We start from the raw sequence: 18,738 nt of genomic DNA on the forward strand, positions 1-18,738 counted from the left end.
TCGAGCGCGCGAGCTGCTTTTGCTCTGCCCTGTACCACGCAAGTATTCCCTGCCAAGGACGCAGCAGCGAGAGACCAGATTCTGAGAGCGTTGCTGCAAGTGTGAATGCAGGAAAGCTCAGGCCTGCCAGAGGCGGCAGCACTGCTGGTTCCGTGGTGTAATGGCTAGCACTCTGGACTTTGAATCCAGCGATCCGAGTTCGAATCTCGGCGGAACCTTGACTTGCTTCGTCCCGGCCCTTGTTTAATGTGGGACGCGCGAGTGAAATCTGCCTACGGGCCAATTGTAAGAGCAGCCCTTTTAGCACCTTGGAGTCAGATCTCATCGCATTTCTGCCAGAACGGGATGATGCCAATCCCGAGGTGGCGTCTTAAGCTCGCCACCGGTGCCTGCTTTTGCTCTCTCCTGAACCACGGATGTGTTTTCTTCGAAGGACACAGCATTAAGAGACAAGCTGCAGTCAAGCGGTGTTGTTTTTGGAGCTCCTCTCTGTGTTCCACAGACAGCTGGTGAAAAGGTGACAGGAATTGAAATGAGGCGCATGCTGGACAGGTGCTCTTTTCTTTAATTTGATTCAACAATTCACAGGAACAGCTGGACACAGAGAAACCGCAATTTTACCAGGGAGAGGAGCGGCAAAGCCAGGCCCCGAGCCCTACCGTTCAACCAGTTTTCAGGGAAACCAGGAACCTCAAATCCCAGTTTCAATCACTACAAAACGGTAACAATGACATTTGTACGTACAAGGCAGTCCAACGACATCAAAAACAGTGCATACAATACAGACTCCCGGAAAGCCAGGGACACGTGCTCTTGAACACAGTCCGTCTGAGATCTCACTTTGCTTAAAAGCATTGCTCATCGCAGCGCTGACACAGCGATGGCCGCCGGTAAGGGAGAGAAACAGCAGCGGTGCTGTTTGAATAGGCAGCTGTACTGCAGATGTGCGACTTGTCCTACAGCTGTACTTAGCAGAAGGAAGGCTAACTGTGAGGTGAGAACGCTGAAGCCAAAGTGAAATGCTGGCGAGGCGATTGTCCAGCAGCTTGAAAGTTTGCCAGTGAGAGAGATTAGCGAGCAGTAGCCCGGCTCAGAGTTGTTCATGGCCGACAGCAGCCCTGCTCCCGCTGAGAAACTAGGTTTCGCGGACAGGTCGGCATATCTGGCACGGCCCGAGCTGCTTTCGGAAACTTCGGCAAAGTGGATTTCGGAGGCGAGGGCGACCGGCCTTACAGGGCAGCAGGCCGAGACAGCGTGGTTGCACTTGCGAAAGACCGAGTGCACGAGCTGCTGGATCAGCAGATCCACAGTCGCCATTGTGATCCTTGTCGTTGCTGTTTCCACGCTTGACGAAGGAGGCAAACATCCTTGAGCAGTGGTTCGGCAGCCCCTGCTGTCTCAGGGTTCCATGGTGTAATGGTGAGCACTCTGGACTCTGAATCCTGCGATCCGAGTTCAAATCTCGGTGGAGCCTTCTTTTTGGCTGCGTGAGCGATTGTCTTCGACAGAACTGTTGACTTCACAAATTCCACACCCATGATGGAAGTGGGCTGGTTTTCCCCTTGCGACAGTGTTTGCGATGCTCCTGCGTCGAGCGCGCTCGCTGCTTTTGCTCTGCCCTGTACCACGCAAGTATTCCCTGCCAAGGACGCAGCAGCGAGAGACCAGATTCTGAGAGCGTTGCTGCAAGTGTGAATGCAGGAAAGCTCAGGCCCGCCAGAGGCGGCAGCGCTGCTGGTTCCGTGGTGTAATGGCTAGCACTCTGGACTTTGAATCCAGCGATCCGAGTTCGAATCTCGGCGGAACCTTGACTTGCTTCGTCCCGGCCCTTGTTTAATGTGGGACGCGCGAGTGAAATCTGCCTACGGGCCAATTGTAAGAGCAGCCCTTTTAGCACCTTGGAGTCAGATCTCATCGCATTTCTGCCAGAACGGGATGATGCCAATCCCGAGGTGGCGTCTTAAGCTCGCCACCGGTGCCTGCTTTTGCTCTCTCCTGAACCACGGATGTGTTTTCTTCGAAGGACACAGCATTAAGAGACAAGCTGCAGTCAAGCGGTGTTGTTTTTGGAGCTCCTCTCTGTGTTCCACAGACAGCTGGTGAAAAGGTGACAGGAATTGAAATGAGGCGCATGCTGGACAGGTGCTCTTTTCTTTAATTTGATTCAACAATTCACAGGAACAGCTGGACACAGAGAAACCGCAATTTTACCAGGGAGAGGAGCGGCAAAGCCAGGCCCCGAGCCCTACCGTTCAACCAGTTTTCAGGGAAACCAGGAACCTCAAATCCCAGTTTCAATCACTACAAAACGGTAACAATGACATTTGTACGTACAAGGCAGTCCAATGACATCAAAAACAGTGCATACAATGCAGACTCCCGGAAAGCCAGGGACACGTGCTCTTGAACACAGTCCGTCTGAGATCTCACTTTGCTTAAAAGCATTGCTCATCGCAGCGCTGACACAGCGATGGCCGCCGGTAAGGGAGAGAAACAGCAGCGGTGCTGTTTGAATAGGCAGCTGTACTGCAGATGTGCGACTTGTCCTACAGCTGTACTTAGCAGAAGGAAGGCTAACTGTGAGGTGAGAAAGCTGAAGCCAAAGTGAATTGCTGGCGAGGCGATTGTCCAGCAGCTTGAAAGTTTGCCAGTGAGAGAGATTAGCGAGCAGTAGCCCGGCTCAGAGTTGTTCATGGCCGACAGCAGCCCTGCTCCCGCTGAGAAACTAGGTTTCGCGGACAGGTCGGCATATCTGGCACGGCCCGAGCTGCTTTCGGAAACTTCGGCAAAGTGGATTTCGGAGGCGAGGGCGACCGGCCTTACAGGGCAGCAGGCCGAGACAGCGTAGTTGCACTTGCGAAAGACCGAGTGCACGAGCTGCTGGATCAGCAGATCCACAGTCGCCATTGTGATCCTTGTCGTTGCTGTTTCCACGCTTGACGAAGGAGGCAAACATCCTTGAGCAGTGGTTCGGCAGCACCGGCTGTCTCAGGGTTCCATGGTGTAATGGTGAGCACTCTGGACTCTGAATCCAGCGATCCGCGTTCAAATCTCGGTGGAGCCTTCTTTCTGGCTGCGTGAGCGATTGTCTTCGACAGAACTGTTGACTTCACAAATTCCACACCCATGATGGAAGTGGGCTGGTTTTCCCCTTGCGACAGTGTTTGCGATGCTCCTGCGTCGAGCGCGCGAGCTGCTTTTGCTCTGCCCTGTACCACGCAAGTATTCCCTGCCAAGGACGCAGCAGCGAGAGACCAGATTCTGAGAGCGTTGCTGCAAGTGTGAATGCAGGAAAGCTCAGGCCTGCCAGAGGCGGCAGCACTGCTGGTTCCGTGGTGTAATGGCTAGCACTCTGGACTTTGAATCCAGCGATCCGAGTTCGAATCTCGGCGGAACCTTGACTTGCTTCGTCCCGGCCCTTGTTTAATGTGGGACGCGCGAGTGAAATCTGCCTACGGGCCAATTGTAAGAGCAGCCCTTTTAGCACCTTGGAGTCAGATCTCATCGCATTTCTGCCAGAACGGGATGATGCCAATCCCGAGGTGGCGTCTTAAGCTCGCCACCGGTGCCTGCTTTTGCTCTCTCCTGAACCACGGATGTGTTTTCTTCGAAGGACACAGCATTAAGAGACAAGCTGCAGTCAAGCGGTGTTGTTTTTGGAGCTCCTCTCTGTGTTCCACAGACAGCTGGTGAAAAGGTGACAGGAATTGAAATGAGGCGCATGCTGGACAGGTGCTCTTTTCTTTAATTTGATTCAACAATTCACAGGAACAGCTGGACACAGAGAAACCGCAATTTTACCAGGGAGAGGAGCGGCAAAGCCAGGCCCCGAGCCCTACCGTTCAACCAGTTTTCAGGGAAACCAGGAACCTCAAATCCCAGTTTCAATCACTACAAAACGGTAACAATGACATTTGTACGTACAAGGCAGTCCAACGACATCAAAAACAGTGCATACAATACAGACTCCCGGAAAGCCAGGGACACGTGCTCTTGAACACAGTCCGTCTGAGATCTCACTTTGCTTAAAAGCATTGCTCATCGCAGCGCTGACACAGCGATGGCCGCCGGTAAGGGAGAGAAACAGCAGCGGTGCTGTTTGAATAGGCAGCTGTACTGCAGATGTGCGACTTGTCCTACAGCTGTACTTAGCAGAAGGAAGGCTAACTGTGAGGTGAGAACGCTGAAGCCAAAGTGAAATGCTGGCGAGGCGATTGTCCAGCAGCTTGAAAGTTTGCCAGTGAGAGAGATTAGCGAGCAGTAGCCCGGCTCAGAGTTGTTCATGGCCGACAGCAGCCCTGCTCCCGCTGAGAAACTAGGTTTCGCGGACAGGTCGGCATATCTGGCACGGCCCGAGCTGCTTTCGGAAACTTCGGCAAAGTGGATTTCGGAGGCGAGGGCGACCGGCCTTACAGGGCAGCAGGCCGAGACAGCGTGGTTGCACTTGCGAAAGACCGAGTGCACGAGCTGCTGGATCAGCAGATCCACAGTCGCCATTGTGATCCTTGTCGTTGCTGTTTCCACGCTTGACGAAGGAGGCAAACATCCTTGAGCAGTGGTTCGGCAGCCCCTGCTGTCTCAGGGTTCCATGGTGTAATGGTGAGCACTCTGGACTCTGAATCCTGCGATCCGAGTTCAAATCTCGGTGGAGCCTTCTTTTTGGCTGCGTGAGCGATTGTCTTCGACAGAACTGTTGACTTCACAAATTCCACACCCATGATGGAAGTGGGCTGGTTTTCCCCTTGCGACAGTGTTTGCGATGCTCCTGCGTCGAGCGCGCTCGCTGCTTTTGCTCTGCCCTGTACCACGCAAGTATTCCCTGCCAAGGACGCAGCAGCGAGAGACCAGATTCTGAGAGCGTTGCTGCAAGTGTGAATGCAGGAAAGCTCAGGCCCGCCAGAGGCGGCAGCGCTGCTGGTTCCGTGGTGTAATGGCTAGCACTCTGGACTTTGAATCCAGCGATCCGAGTTCGAATCTCGGCGGAACCTTGACTTGCTTCGTCCCGGCCCTTGTTTAATGTGGGACGTGCGAGTGAAATCTGCCTACGGGCCAATTGTAAGAGCAGCCCTTTTAGCACCTTGGAGTCAGATCTCATCGCATTTCTGCCAGAACGGGATGATGCCAATCCCGAGGTGGCGTCTTAAGCTCGCCACCGGTGCCTGCTTTTGCTCTCTCCTGAACCACGGATGTGTTTTCTTCGAAGGACACAGCATTAAGAGACAAGCTGCAGTCAAGCGGTGTTGTTTTTGGAGCTCCTCTCTGTGTTCCACAGACAGCTGGTGAAAAGGTGACAGGAATTGAAATGAGGCGCATGCTGGACAGGTGCTCTTTTCTTTAATTTGATTCAACAATTCACAGGAACAGCTGGACACAGAGAAACCGCAATTTTACCAGGGAGAGGAGCGGCAAAGCCAGGCCCCGAGCCCTACCGTTCAACCAGTTTTCAGGGAAACCAGGAACCTCAAATCCCAGTTTCAATCACTACAAAACGGTAACAATGACATTTGTACGTACAAGGCAGTCCAATGACATCAAAAACAGTGCATACAATGCAGACTCCCGGAAAGCCAGGGACACGTGCTCTTGAACACAGTCCGTCTGAGATCTCACTTTGCTTAAAAGCATTGCTCATCGCAGCGCTGACACAGCGATGGCCGCCGGTAAGGGAGAGAAACAGCAGCGGTGCTGTTTGAATAGGCAGCTGTACTGCAGATGTGCGACTTGTCCTACAGCTGTACTTAGCAGAAGGAAGGCTAACTGTGAGGTGAGAAAGCTGAAGCCAAAGTGAATTGCTGGCGAGGCGATTGTCCAGCAGCTTGAAAGTTTGCCAGTGAGAGAGATTAGCGAGCAGTAGCCCGGCTCAGAGTTGTTCATGGCCGACAGCAGCCCTGCTCCCGCTGAGAAACTAGGTTTCGCGGACAGGTCGGCATATCTGGCACGGCCCGAGCTGCTTTCGGAAACTTCGGCAAAGTGGATTTCGGAGGCGAGGGCGACCGGCCTTACAGGGCAGCAGGCCGAGACAGCGTAGTTGCACTTGCGAAAGACCGAGTGCACGAGCTGCTGGATCAGCAGATCCACAGTCGCCATTGTGATCCTTGTCGTTGCTGTTTCCACGCTTGACGAAGGAGGCAAACATCCTTGAGCAGTGGTTCGGCAGCACCGGCTGTCTCAGGGTTCCATGGTGTAATGGTGAGCACTCTGGACTCTGAATCCAGCGATCCGCGTTCAAATCTCGGTGGAGCCTTCTTTCTGGCTGCGTGAGCGATTGTCTTCGACAGAACTGTTGACTTCACAAATTCCACACCCATGATGGAAGTGGGCTGGTTTTCCCCTTGCGACAGTGTTTGCGATGCTCCTGCGTCGAGCGCGCGAGCTGCTTTTGCTCTGCCCTGTACCACGCAAGTATTCCCTGCCAAGGACGCAGCAGCGAGAGACCAGATTCTGAGAGCGTTGCTGCAAGTGTGAATGCAGGAAAGCTCAGGCCTGCCTGAGGCGGCAGCACTGCTGGTTCCGTGGTGTAATGGCTAGCACTCTGGACTTTGAATCCAGCGATCCGAGTTCGAATCTCGGCGGAACCTTGACTTGCTTCGTCCCGGCCCTTGTTTAATGTGGGACGCGCGAGTGAAATCTGCCTACGGGCCAATTGTAAGAGCAGCCCTTTTAGCACCTTGGAGTCAGATCTCATCGCATTTCTGCCAGAACGGGATGATGCCAATCCCGAGGTGGCGTCTTAAGCTCGCCACCGGTGCCTGCTTTTGCTCTCTCCTGAACCACGGATGTGTTTTCTTCGAAGGACACAGCATTAAGAGACAAGCTGCAGTCAAGCGGTGTTGTTTTTGGAGCTCCTCTCTGTGTTCCACAGACAGCTGGTGAAAAGGTGACAGGAATTGAAATGAGGCGCATGCTGGACAGGTGCTCTTTTCTTTAATTTGATTCAACAATTCACAGGAACAGCTGGACACAGAGAAACCGCAATTTTACCAGGGAGAGGAGCGGCAAAGCCAGGCCCCGAGCCCTACCGTTCAACCAGTTTTCAGGGAAACCAGGAACCTCAAATCCCAGTTTCAATCACTACAAAACGGTAACAATGACATTTGTACGTACAAGGCAGTCCAACGACATCAAAAACAGTGCATACAATACAGACTCCCGGAAAGCCAGGGACACGTGCTCTTGAACACAGTCCGTCTGAGATCTCACTTTGCTTAAAAGCATTGCTCATCGCAGCGCTGACACAGCGATGGCCGCCGGTAAGGGAGAGAAACAGCAGCGGTGCTGTTTGAATAGGCAGCTGTACTGCAGATGTGCGACTTGTCCTACAGCTGTACTTAGCAGAAGGAAGGCTAACTGTGAGGTGAGAAAGCTGAAGCCAAAGTGAATTGCTGGCGAGGCGATTGTCCAGCAGCTTGAAAGTTTGCCAGTGAGAGAGATTAGCGAGCAGTAGCCCGGCTCAGAGTTGTTCATGGCCGACAGCAGCCCTGCTCCCGCTGAGAAACTAGGTTTCGCGGACAGGTCGGCATATCTGGCACGGCCCGAGCTGCTTTCGGAAACTTCGGCAAAGTGGATTTCGGAGGCGAGGGCGACCGGCCTTACAGGGCAGCAGGCCGAGACAGCGTAGTTGCACTTGCGAAAGACCGAGTGCACGAGCTGCTGGATCAGCAGATCCACAGTCGCCATTGTGATCCTTGTCGTTGCTGTTTCCACGCTTGACGAAGGAGGCAAACATCCTTGAGCAGTGGTTCGGCAGCACCGGCTGTCTCAGGGTTCCATGGTGTAATGGTGAGCACTCTGGACTCTGAATCCAGCGATCCGCGTTCAAATCTCGGTGGAGCCTTCTTTCTGGCTGCGTGAGCGATTGTCTTCGACAGAACTGTTGACTTCACAAATTCCACACCCATGATGGAAGTGGGCTGGTTTTCCCCTTGCGACAGTGTTTGCGATGCTCCTGCGTCGAGCGCGCGAGCTGCTTTTGCTCTGCCCTGTACCACGCAAGTATTCCCTGCCAAGGACGCAGCAGCGAGAGACCAGATTCTGAGAGCGTTGCTGCAAGTGTGAATGCAGGAAAGCTCAGGCCCGCCAGAGGCGGCAGCGCTGCTGGTTCCGTGGTGTAATGGCTAGCACTCTGGACTTTGAATCCAGCGATCCGAGTTCGAATCTCGGCGGAACCTTGACTTGCTTCGTCCCGGCCCTTGTTTAATGTGGGACGTGCGAGTGAAATCTGCCTACGGGCCAATTGTAAGAGCAGCCCTTTTAGCACCTTGGAGTCAGATCTCATCGCATTTCTGCCAGAACGGGATGATGCCAATCCCGAGGTGGCGTCTTAAGCTCGCCACCGGTGCCTGCTTTTGCTCTCTCCTGAACCACGGATGTGTTTTCTTCGAAGGACACAGCATTAAGAGACAAGCTGCAGTCAAGCGGTGTTGTTTTTGGAGCTCCTCTCTGTGTTCCACAGACAGCTGGTGAAAAGGTGACAGGAATTGAAATGAGGCGCATGCTGGACAGGTGCTCTTTTCTTTAATTTGATTCAACAATTCACAGGAACAGCTGGACACAGAGAAACCGCAATTTTACCAGGGAGAGGAGCGGCAAAGCCAGGCCCCGAGCCCTACCGTTCAACCAGTTTTCAGGGAAACCAGGAACCTCAAATCCCAGTTTCAATCACTACAAAACGGTAACAATGACATTTGTACGTACAAGGCAGTCCAATGACATCAAAAACAGTGCATACAATGCAGACTCCCGGAAAGCCAGGGACACGTGCTCTTGAACACAGTCCGTCTGAGATCTCACTTTGCTTAAAAGCATTGCTCATCGCAGCGCTGACACAGCGATGGCCGCCGGTAAGGGAGAGAAACAGCAGCGGTGCTGTTTGAATAGGCAGCTGTACTGCAGATGTGCGACTTGTCCTACAGCTGTACTTAGCAGAAGGAAGGCTAACTGTGAGGTGAGAAAGCTGAAGCCAAAGTGAATTGCTGGCGAGGCGATTGTCCAGCAGCTTGAAAGTTTGCCAGTGAGAGAGATTAGCGAGCAGTAGCCCGGCTCAGAGTTGTTCATGGCCGACAGCAGCCCTGCTCCCGCTGAGAAACTAGGTTTCGCGGACAGGTCGGCATATCTGGCACGGCCCGAGCTGCTTTCGGAAACTTCGGCAAAGTGGATTTCGGAGGCGAGGGCGACCGGCCTTACAGGGCAGCAGGCCGAGACAGCGTAGTTGCACTTGCGAAAGACCGAGTGCACGAGCTGCTGGATCAGCAGATCCACAGTCGCCATTGTGATCCTTGTCGTTGCTGTTTCCACGCTTGACGAAGGAGGCAAACATCCTTGAGCAGTGGTTCGGCAGCACCGGCTGTCTCAGGGTTCCATGGTGTAATGGTGAGCACTCTGGACTCTGAATCCAGCGATCCGCGTTCAAATCTCGGTGGAGCCTTCTTTCTGGCTGCGTGAGCGATTGTCTTCGACAGAACTGTTGACTTCACAAATTCCACACCCATGATGGAAGTGGGCTGGTTTTCCCCTTGCGACAGTGTTTGCGATGCTCCTGCGTCGAGCGCGCGAGCTGCTTTTGCTCTGCCCTGTACCACGCAAGTATTCCCTGCCAAGGACGCAGCAGCGAGAGACCAGATTCTGAGAGCGTTGCTGCAAGTGTGAATGCAGGAAAGCTCAGGCCTGCCTGAGGCGGCAGCACTGCTGGTTCCGTGGTGTAATGGCTAGCACTCTGGACTTTGAATCCAGCGATCCGAGTTCGAATCTCGGCGGAACCTTGACTTGCTTCGTCCCGGCCCTTGTTTAATGTGGGACGCGCGAGTGAAATCTGCCTACGGGCCAATTGTAAGAGCAGCCCTTTTAGCACCTTGGAGTCAGATCTCATCGCATTTCTGCCAGAACGGGATGATGCCAATCCCGAGGTGGCGTCTTAAGCTCGCCACCGGTGCCTGCTTTTGCTCTCTCCTGAACCACGGATGTGTTTTCTTCGAAGGACACAGCATTAAGAGACAAGCTGCAGTCAAGCGGTGTTGTTTTTGGAGCTCCTCTCTGTGTTCCACAGACAGCTGGTGAAAAGGTGACAGGAATTGAAATGAGGCGCATGCTGGACAGGTGCTCTTTTCTTTAATTTGATTCAACAATTCACAGGAACAGCTGGACACAGAGAAACCGCAATTTTACCAGGGAGAGGAGCGGCAAAGCCAGGCCCCGAGCCCTACCGTTCAACCAGTTTTCAGGGAAACCAGGAACCTCAAATCCCAGTTTCAATCACTACAAAACGGTAACAATGACATTTGTACGTACAAGGCAGTCCAACGACATCAAAAACAGTGCATACAATACAGACTCCCGGAAAGCCAGGGACACGTGCTCTTGAACACAGTCCGTCTGAGATCTCACTTTGCTTAAAAGCATTGCTCATCGCAGCGCTGACACAGCGATGGCCGCCGGTAAGGGAGAGAAACAGCAGCGGTGCTGTTTGAATAGGCAGCTGTACTGCAGATGTGCGACTTGTCCTACAGCTGTACTTAGCAGAAGGAAGGCTAACTGTGAGGTGAGAAAGCTGAAGCCAAAGTGAATTGCTGGCGAGGCGATTGTCCAGCAGCTTGAAAGTTTGCCAGTGAGAGAGATTAGCGAGCAGTAGCCCGGCTCAGAGTTGTTCATGGCCGACAGCAGCCCTGCTCCCGCTGAGAAACTAGGTTTCGCGGACAGGTCGGCATATCTGGCACGGCCCGAGCTGCTTTCGGAAACTTCGGCAAAGTGGATTTCGGAGGCGAGGGCGACCGGCCTTACAGGGCAGCAGGCCGAGACAGCGTAGTTGCACTTGCGAAAGACCGAGTGCACGAGCTGCTGGATCAGCAGATCCACAGTCGCCATTGTGATCCTTGTCGTTGCTGTTTCCACGCTTGACGAAGGAGGCAAACATCCTTGAGCAGTGGTTCGGCAGCACCGGCTGTCTCAGGGTTCCATGGTGTAATGGTGAGCACTCTGGACTCTGAATCCAGCGATCCGCGTTCAAATCTCGGTGGAGCCTTCTTTCTGGCTGCGTGAGCGATTGTCTTCGACAGAACTGTTGACTTCACAAATTCCACACCCATGATGGAAGTGGGCTGGTTTTCCCCTTGCGACAGTGTTTGCGATGCTCCTGCGTCGAGTGCGCGAGCTGCTTTTGCTCTGCCCTGTACCACGCAAGTATTCCCTGCCAAGGACGCAGCAGCGAGAGACCAGATTCTGAGAGCGTTGCTGCAAGTGTGAATGCAGGAAAGCTCAGGCCTGCCTGAGGCGGCAGCACTGCTGGTTCCGTGGTGTAATGGCTAGCACTCTGGACTTTGAATCCAGCGATCCGAGTTCGAATCTCGGCGGAACCTTGACTTGCTTCGTCCCGGCCCTTGTTTAATGTGGGACGCGCGAGTGAAATCTGCCTACGGGCCAATTGTAAGAGCAGCCCTTTTAGCACCTTGGAGTCAGATCTCATCGCATTTCTGCCAGAACGGGATGATGCCAATCCCGAGGTGGCGTCTTAAGCTCGCCACCGGTGCCTGCTTTTGCTCTCTCCTGAACCACGGATGTGTTTTCTTCGAAGGACACAGCATTAAGAGACAAGCTGCAGTCAAGCGGTGTTGTTTTTGGAGCTCCTCTCTGTGTTCCACAGACAGCTGGTGAAAAGGTGACAGGAATTGAAATGAGGCGCATGCTGGACAGGTGCTCTTTTCTTTAATTTGATTCAACAATTCACAGGAACAGCTGGACACAGAGAAACCGCAATTTTACCAGGGAGAGGAGCGGCAAAGCCAGGCCCCGAGCCCTACCGTTCAACCAGTTTTCAGGGAAACCAGGAACCTCAAATCCCAGTTTCAATCACTACAAAACGGTAACAATGACATTTGTACGTACAAGGCAGTCCAACGACATCAAAAACAGTGCATACAATACAGACTCCCGGAAAGCCAGGGACACGTGCTCTTGAACACAGTCCGTCTGAGATCTCACTTTGCTTAAAAGCATTGCTCATCGCAGCGCTGACACAGCGATGGCCGCCGGTAAGGGAGAGAAACAGCAGCGGTGCTGTTTGAATAGGCAGCTGTACTGCAGATGTGCGACTTGTCCTACAGCTGTACTTAGCAGAAGGAAGGCTAACTGTGAGGTGAGAACGCTGAAGCCAAAGTGAAATGCTGGCGAGGCGATTGTCCAGCAGCTTGAAAGTTTGCCAGTGAGAGAGATTAGCGAGCAGTAGCCCGGCTCAGAGTTGTTCATGGCCGACAGCAGCCCTGCTCCCGCTGAGAAACTAGGTTTCGCGGACAGGTCGGCATATCTGGCACGGCCCGAGCTGCTTTCGGAAACTTCGGCAAAGTGGATTTCGGAGGCGAGGGCGACCGGCCTTACAGGGCAGCAGGCCGAGACAGCGTGGTTGCACTTGCGAAAGACCGAGTGCACGAGCTGCTGGATCAGCAGATCCACAGTCGCCATTGTGATCCTTGTCGTTGCTGTTTCCACGCTTGACGAAGGAGGCAAACATCCTTGAGCAGTGGTTCGGCAGCCCCTGCTGTCTCAGGGTTCCATGGTGTAATGGTGAGCACTCTGGACTCTGAATCCTGCGATCCGAGTTCAAATCTCGGTGGAGCCTTCTTTTTGGCTGCGTGAGCGATTGTCTTCGACAGAACTGTTGACTTCACAAATTCCACACCCATGATGGAAGTGGGCTGGTTTTCCCCTTGCGACAGTGTTTGCGATGCTCCTGCGTCGAGCGCGCGAGCTGCTTTTGCTCTGCCCTGTACCACGCAAGTATTCCCTGCCAAGGACGCAGCAGCGAGAGACCAGATTCTGAGAGCGTTGCTGCAAGTGTGAATGCAGGAAAGCTCAGGCCTGCCAGAGGCGGCAGCACTGCTGGTTCCGTGGTGTAATGGCTAGCACTCTGGACTTTGAATCCAGCGATCCGAGTTCGAATCTCGGCGGAACCTTGACTTGCTTCGTCCCGGCCCTTGTTTAATGTGGGACGCGCGAGTGAAATCTGCCTACGGGCCAATTGTAAGAGCAGCCCTTTTAGCACCTTGGAGTCAGATCTCATCGCATTTCTGCCAGAACGGGATGATGCCAATCCCGAGGTGGCGTCTTAAGCTCGCCACCGGTGCCTGCTTTTGCTCTCTCCTGAACCACGGATGTGTTTTCTTCGAAGGACACAGCATTAAGAGACAAGCTGCAGTCAAGCGGTGTTGTTTTTGGAGCTCCTCTCTGTGTTCCACAGACAGCTGGTGAAAAGGTGACAGGAATTGAAATGAGGCGCATGCTGGACAGGTGCTCTTTTCTTTAATTTGATTCAACAATTCACAGGAACAGCTGGACACAGAGAAACCGCAATTTTACCAGGGAGAGGAGCGGCAAAGCCAGGCCCCGAGCCCTACCGTTCAACCAGTTTTCAGGGAAACCAGGAACCTCAAATCCCAGTTTCAATCACTACAAAACGGTAACAATGACATTTGTACGTACAAGGCAGTCCAACGACATCAAAAACAGTGCATACAATACAGACTCCCGGAAAGCCAGGGACACGTGCTCTTGAACACAGTCCGTCTGAGATCTCACTTTGCTTAAAAGCATTGCTCATCGCAGCGCTGACACAGCGATGGCCGCCGGTAAGGGAGAGAAACAGCAGCGGTGCTGTTTGAATAGGCAGCTGTACTGCAGATGTGCGACTTGTCCTACAGCTGTACTTAGCAGAAGGAAGGCTAACTGTGAGGTGAGAACGCTGAAGCCAAAGTGAAATGCTGGCGAGGCGATTGTCCAGCAGCTTGAAAGTTTGCCAGTGAGAGAGATTAGCGAGCAGTAGCCCGGCTCAGAGTTGTTCATGGCCGACAGCAGCCCTGCTCCCGCTGAGAAACTAGGTTTCGCGGACAGGTCGGCATATCTGGCACGGCCCGAGCTGCTTTCGGAAACTTCGGCAAAGTGGATTTCGGAGGCGAGGGCGACCGGCCTTACAGGGCAGCAGGCCGAGACAGCGTGGTTGCACTTGCGAAAGACCGAGTGCACGAGCTGCTGGATCAGCAGATCCACAGTCGCCATTGTGATCCTTGTCGTTGCTGTTTCCACGCTTGACGAAGGAGGCAAACATCCTTGAGCAGTGGTTCGGCAGCCCCTGCTGTCTCAGGGTTCCATGGTGTAATGGTGAGCACTCTGGACTCTGAATCCTGCGATCCGAGTTCAAATCTCGGTGGAGCCTTCTTTTTGGCTGCGTGAGCGATTGTCTTCGACAGAACTGTTGACTTCACAAATTCCACACCCATGATGGAAGTGGGCTGGTTTTCCCCTTGCGACAGTGTTTGCGATGCTCCTGCGTCGAGCGCGCTCGCTGCTTTTGCTCTGCCCTGTACCACGCAAGTATTCCCTGCCAAGGACGCAGCAGCGAGAGACCAGATTCTGAGAGCGTTGCTGCAAGTGTGAATGCAGGAAAGCTCAGGCCCGCCAGAGGCGGCAGCGCTGCTGGTTCCGTGGTGTAATGGCTAGCACTCTGGACTTTGAATCCAGCGATCCGAGTTCGAATCTCGGCGGAACCTTGACTTGCTTCGTCCCGGCCCTTGTTTAATGTGGGACGCGCGAGTGAAATCTGCCTACGGGCCAATTGTAAGAGCAGCCCTTTTAGCACCTTGGAGTCAGATCTCATCGCATTTCTGCCAGAACGGGATGATGCCAATCCCGAGGTGGCGTCTTAAGCTCGCCACCGGTGCCTGCTTTTGCTCTCTCCTGAACCACGGATGTGTTTTCTTCGAAGGACACAGCATTAAGAGACAAGCTGCAGTCAAGCGGTGTTGTTTTTGGAGCTCCTCTCTGTGTTCCACAGACAGCTGGTGAAAAGGTGACAGGAATTGAAATGAGGCGCATGCTGGACAGGTGCTCTTTTCTTTAATTTGATTCAACAATTCACAGGAACAGCTGGACACAGAGAAACCGCAATTTTACCAGGGAGAGGAGCGGCAAAGCCAGGCCCCGAGCCCTACCGTTCAACCAGTTTTCAGGGAAACCAGGAACCTCAAATCCCAGTTTCAATCACTACAAAACGGTAACAATGACATTTGTACGTACAAGGCAGTCCAATGACATCAAAAACAGTGCATACAATGCAGACTCCCGGAAAGCCAGGGACACGTGCTCTTGAACACAGTCCGTCTGAGATCTCACTTTGCTTAAAAGCATTGCTCATCGCAGCGCTGACACAGCGATGGCCGCCGGTAAGGGAGAGAAACAGCAGCGGTGCTGTTTGAATAGGCAGCTGTACTGCAGATGTGCGACTTGTCCTACAGCTGTACTTAGCAGAAGGAAGGCTAACTGTGAGGTGAGAAAGCTGAAGCCAAAGTGAATTGCTGGCGAGGCGATTGTCCAGCAGCTTGAAAGTTTGCCAGTGAGAGAGATTAGCGAGCAGTAGCCCGGCTCAGAGTTGTTCATGGCCGACAGCAGCCCTGCTCCCGCTGAGAAACTAGGTTTCGCGGACAGGTCGGCATATCTGGCACGGCCCGAGCTGCTTTCGGAAACTTCGGCAAAGTGGATTTCGGAGGCGAGGGCGACCGGCCTTACAGGGCAGCAGGCCGAGACAGCGTAGTTGCACTTGCGAAAGACCGAGTGCACGAGCTGCTGGATCAGCAGATCCACAGTCGCCATTGTGATCCTTGTCGTTGCTGTTTCCACGCTTGACGAAGGAGGCAAACATCCTTGAGCAGTGGTTCGGCAGCACCGGCTGTCTCAGGGTTCCATGGTGTAATGGTGAGCACTCTGGACTCTGAATCCAGCGATCCGCGTTCAAATCTCGGTGGAGCCTTCTTTCTGGCTGCGTGAGCGATTGTCTTCGACAGAACTGTTGACTTCACAAATTCCACACCCATGATGGAAGTGGGCTGGTTTTCCCCTTGCGACAGTGTTTGCGATGCTCCTGCGTCGAGCGCGCGAGCTGCTTTTGCTCTGCCCTGTACCACGCAAGTATTCCCTGCCAAGGACGCAGCAGCGAGAGACCAGATTCTGAGAGCGTTGCTGCAAGTGTGAATGCAGGAAAGCTCAGGCCTGCCTGAGGCGGCAGCACTGCTGGTTCCGTGGTGTAATGGCTAGCACTCTGGACTTTGAATCCAGCGATCCGAGTTCGAATCTCGGCGGAACCTTGACTTGCTTCGTCCCGGCCCTTGTTTAATGTGGGACGCGCGAGTGAAATCTGCCTACGGGCCAATTGTAAGAGCAGCCCTTTTAGCACCTTGGAGTCAGATCTCATCGCATTTCTGCCAGAACGGGATGATGCCAATCCCGAGGTGGCGTCTTAAGCTCGCCACCGGTGCCTGCTTTTGCTCTCTCCTGAACCACGGATGTGTTTTCTTCGAAGGACACAGCATTAAGAGACAAGCTGCAGTCAAGCGGTGTTGTTTTTGGAGCTCCTCTCTGTGTTCCACAGACAGCTGGTGAAAAGGTGACAGGAATTGAAATGAGGCGCATGCTGGACAGGTGCTCTTTTCTTTAATTTGATTCAACAATTCACAGGAACAGCTGGACACAGAGAAACCGCAATTTTACCAGGGAGAGGAGCGGCAAAGCCAGGCCCCGAGCCCGACCGTTCAACCAGTTTTCAGGGAAACCAGGAACCTCAAATCCCAGTTTCAATCACTACAAAACGGTAACAATGACATTTGTACGTACAAGGCAGTCCAACGACATCAAAAACAGTGCATACAATACAGACTCCCGGAAAGCCAGGGACACGTGCTCTTGAACACAGTCCGTCTGAGATCTCACTTTGCTTAAAAGCATTGCTCATCGCAGCGCTGACACAGCGATGGCCGCCGGTAAGGGAGAGAAACAGCAGCGGTGCTGTTTGAATAGGCAGCTGTACTGCAGATGTGCGACTTGTCCTACAGCTGTACTTAGCAGAAGGAAGGCTAACTGTGAGGTGAGAAAGCTGAAGCCAAAGTGAATTGCTGGCGAGGCGATTGTCCAGCAGCTTGAAAGTTTGCCAGTGAGAGAGATTAGCGAGCAGTAGCCCGGCTCAGAGTTGTTCATGGCCGACAGCAGCCCTGCTCCCGCTGAGAAACTAGGTTTCGCGGACAGGTCGGCATATCTGGCACGGCCCGAGCTGCTTTCGGAAACTTCGGCAAAGTGGATTTCGGAGGCGAGGGCGACCGGCCTTACAGGGCAGCAGGCCGAGACAGCGTAGTTGCACTTGCGAAAGACCGAGTGCACGAGCTGCTGGATCAGCAGATCCACAGTCGCCATTGTGATCCTTGTCGTTGCTGTTTCCACGCTTGACGAAGGAGGCAAACATCCTTGAGCAGTGGTTCGGCAGCACCGGCTGTCTCAGGGTTCCATGGTGTAATGGTGAGCACTCTGGACTCTGAATCCAGCGATCCGCGTTCAAATCTCGGTGGAGCCTTCTTTCTGGCTGCGTGAGCGATTGTCTTCGACAGAACTGTTGACTTCACAAATTCCACACCCATGATGGAAGTGGGCTGGTTTTCCCCTTGCGACAGTGTTTGCGATGCTCCTGCGTCGAGCGCGCGAGCTGCTTTTGCTCTGCCCTGTACCACGCAAGTATTCCCTGCCAAGGACGCAGCAGCGAGAGACCAGATTCTGAGAGCGTTGCTGCAAGTGTGAATGCAGGAAAGCTCAGGCCTGCCTGAGGCGGCAGCACTGCTGGTTCCGTGGTGTAATGGCTAGCACTCTGGACTTTGAATCCAGCGATCCGAGTTCGAATCTCGGCGGAACCTTGACTTGCTTCGTCCCGGCCCTTGTTTAATGTGGGACGCGCGAGTGAAATCTGCCTACGGGCCAATTGTAAGAGCAGCCCTTTTAGCACCTTGGAGTCAGATCTCATCGCATTTCTGCCAGAACGGGATGATGCCAATCCCGAGGTGGCGTCTTAAGCTCGCCACCGGTGCCTGCTTTTGCTCTCTCCTGAACCACGGATGTGTTTTCTTCGAAGGACACAGCATTAAGAGACAAGCTGCAGTCAAGCGGTGTTGTTTTTGGAGCTCCTCTCTGTGTTCCACAGACAGCTGGTGAAAAGGTGACAGGAATTGAAATGAGGCGCATGCTGGACAGGTGCTCTTTTCTTTAATTTGATTCAACAATTCACAGGAACAGCTGGACACAGAGAAACCGCAATTTTACCAGGGAGAGGAGCGGCAAAGCCAGGCCCCGAGCCCTACCGTTCAACCAGTTTTCAGGGAAACCAGGAACCTCAAATCCCAGTTTCAATCACTACAAAACGGTAACAATGACATTTGTACGTACAAGGCAGTCCAACGACATCAAAAACAGTGCATACAATACAGACTCCCGGAAAGCCAGGGACACGTGCTCTTGAACACAGTCCGTCTGAGATCTCACTTTGCTTAAAAGCATTGCTCATCGCAGCGCTGACACAGCGATGGCCGCCGGTAAGGGAGAGAAACAGCAGCGGTGCTGTTTGAATAGGCAGCTGTACTGCAGATGTGCGACTTGTCCTACAGCTGTACTTAGCAGAAGGAAGGCTAACTGTGAGGTGAGAAAGCTGAAGCCAAAGTGAAATGCTGGCGAGGCGATTGTCCAGCAGCTTGAAAGTTTGCCAGTGAGAGAGATTAGCGAGCAGTAGCCCGGCTCAGAGTTGTTCATGGCCGACAGCAGCCCTGCTCCCGCTGAGAAACTAGGTTTCGCGGACAGGTCGGCATATCTGGCACGGCCCGAGCTGCTTTCGGAAACTTCGGCAAAGTGGATTTCGGAGGCGAGGGCGACCGGCCTTACAGGGCAGCAGGCCGA

At 53.5% G+C, this 18,738-nt stretch overlaps 23 non-coding genes across 23 annotated transcripts; all 23 read left to right on the forward strand.

Annotated features, from left to right (window-relative positions):
* The first annotated feature begins 146 nt into the window (after positions 1–146).
* Positions 147–218, forward strand: trnaq-uug (transfer RNA glutamine (anticodon UUG)). The gene has a single exon. It is a non-coding gene; the product is annotated as a tRNA-Gln (tRNA).
* A 1,184-nt stretch (positions 219–1,402) lies between these two features.
* On the forward strand, positions 1,403–1,474 carry trnaq-cug (transfer RNA glutamine (anticodon CUG)). The gene has a single exon. It is a non-coding gene; the product is annotated as a tRNA-Gln (tRNA).
* Positions 1,475–1,736: 262 nt separating this feature from the next.
* Positions 1,737–1,808, forward strand: trnaq-uug (transfer RNA glutamine (anticodon UUG)). Its single transcript has one exon. It is a non-coding gene; the product is annotated as a tRNA-Gln (tRNA).
* Positions 1,809–2,992: 1,184 nt separating this feature from the next.
* Positions 2,993–3,064, forward strand: trnaq-cug (transfer RNA glutamine (anticodon CUG)). Its single transcript has one exon. It is a non-coding gene; the product is annotated as a tRNA-Gln (tRNA).
* A 262-nt stretch (positions 3,065–3,326) lies between these two features.
* Positions 3,327–3,398, forward strand: trnaq-uug (transfer RNA glutamine (anticodon UUG)). The gene has a single exon. It is a non-coding gene; the product is annotated as a tRNA-Gln (tRNA).
* Positions 3,399–4,582: 1,184 nt separating this feature from the next.
* Positions 4,583–4,654, forward strand: trnaq-cug (transfer RNA glutamine (anticodon CUG)). Its single transcript has one exon. It is a non-coding gene; the product is annotated as a tRNA-Gln (tRNA).
* Positions 4,655–4,916: 262 nt separating this feature from the next.
* Positions 4,917–4,988, forward strand: trnaq-uug (transfer RNA glutamine (anticodon UUG)). The gene has a single exon. It is a non-coding gene; the product is annotated as a tRNA-Gln (tRNA).
* Positions 4,989–6,172: 1,184 nt separating this feature from the next.
* On the forward strand, positions 6,173–6,244 carry trnaq-cug (transfer RNA glutamine (anticodon CUG)). Its single transcript has one exon. It is a non-coding gene; the product is annotated as a tRNA-Gln (tRNA).
* A 262-nt stretch (positions 6,245–6,506) lies between these two features.
* Positions 6,507–6,578, forward strand: trnaq-uug (transfer RNA glutamine (anticodon UUG)). The gene has a single exon. It is a non-coding gene; the product is annotated as a tRNA-Gln (tRNA).
* Positions 6,579–7,762: 1,184 nt separating this feature from the next.
* trnaq-cug (transfer RNA glutamine (anticodon CUG)) lies at positions 7,763–7,834 on the forward strand. Its single transcript has one exon. It is a non-coding gene; the product is annotated as a tRNA-Gln (tRNA).
* Positions 7,835–8,096: 262 nt separating this feature from the next.
* trnaq-uug (transfer RNA glutamine (anticodon UUG)) lies at positions 8,097–8,168 on the forward strand. The gene has a single exon. It is a non-coding gene; the product is annotated as a tRNA-Gln (tRNA).
* Positions 8,169–9,352: 1,184 nt separating this feature from the next.
* trnaq-cug (transfer RNA glutamine (anticodon CUG)) lies at positions 9,353–9,424 on the forward strand. The gene has a single exon. It is a non-coding gene; the product is annotated as a tRNA-Gln (tRNA).
* Positions 9,425–9,686: 262 nt separating this feature from the next.
* trnaq-uug (transfer RNA glutamine (anticodon UUG)) lies at positions 9,687–9,758 on the forward strand. The gene has a single exon. It is a non-coding gene; the product is annotated as a tRNA-Gln (tRNA).
* Positions 9,759–10,942: 1,184 nt separating this feature from the next.
* trnaq-cug (transfer RNA glutamine (anticodon CUG)) lies at positions 10,943–11,014 on the forward strand. Its single transcript has one exon. It is a non-coding gene; the product is annotated as a tRNA-Gln (tRNA).
* Positions 11,015–11,276: 262 nt separating this feature from the next.
* On the forward strand, positions 11,277–11,348 carry trnaq-uug (transfer RNA glutamine (anticodon UUG)). Its single transcript has one exon. It is a non-coding gene; the product is annotated as a tRNA-Gln (tRNA).
* Positions 11,349–12,532: 1,184 nt separating this feature from the next.
* Positions 12,533–12,604, forward strand: trnaq-cug (transfer RNA glutamine (anticodon CUG)). Its single transcript has one exon. It is a non-coding gene; the product is annotated as a tRNA-Gln (tRNA).
* Positions 12,605–12,866: 262 nt separating this feature from the next.
* On the forward strand, positions 12,867–12,938 carry trnaq-uug (transfer RNA glutamine (anticodon UUG)). Its single transcript has one exon. It is a non-coding gene; the product is annotated as a tRNA-Gln (tRNA).
* A 1,184-nt stretch (positions 12,939–14,122) lies between these two features.
* On the forward strand, positions 14,123–14,194 carry trnaq-cug (transfer RNA glutamine (anticodon CUG)). Its single transcript has one exon. It is a non-coding gene; the product is annotated as a tRNA-Gln (tRNA).
* A 262-nt stretch (positions 14,195–14,456) lies between these two features.
* Positions 14,457–14,528, forward strand: trnaq-uug (transfer RNA glutamine (anticodon UUG)). The gene has a single exon. It is a non-coding gene; the product is annotated as a tRNA-Gln (tRNA).
* A 1,184-nt stretch (positions 14,529–15,712) lies between these two features.
* On the forward strand, positions 15,713–15,784 carry trnaq-cug (transfer RNA glutamine (anticodon CUG)). The gene has a single exon. It is a non-coding gene; the product is annotated as a tRNA-Gln (tRNA).
* A 262-nt stretch (positions 15,785–16,046) lies between these two features.
* On the forward strand, positions 16,047–16,118 carry trnaq-uug (transfer RNA glutamine (anticodon UUG)). The gene has a single exon. It is a non-coding gene; the product is annotated as a tRNA-Gln (tRNA).
* A 1,184-nt stretch (positions 16,119–17,302) lies between these two features.
* On the forward strand, positions 17,303–17,374 carry trnaq-cug (transfer RNA glutamine (anticodon CUG)). The gene has a single exon. It is a non-coding gene; the product is annotated as a tRNA-Gln (tRNA).
* A 262-nt stretch (positions 17,375–17,636) lies between these two features.
* Positions 17,637–17,708, forward strand: trnaq-uug (transfer RNA glutamine (anticodon UUG)). Its single transcript has one exon. It is a non-coding gene; the product is annotated as a tRNA-Gln (tRNA).
* Positions 17,709–18,738: the final 1,030 nt, after the last annotated feature.

This window comes from Chiloscyllium punctatum, chromosome 21, assembly GCF_047496795.1.
Source record: "Chiloscyllium punctatum isolate Juve2018m chromosome 21, sChiPun1.3, whole genome shotgun sequence".
Lineage (NCBI taxonomy): Eukaryota > Metazoa > Chordata > Chondrichthyes > Orectolobiformes > Hemiscylliidae > Chiloscyllium > Chiloscyllium punctatum.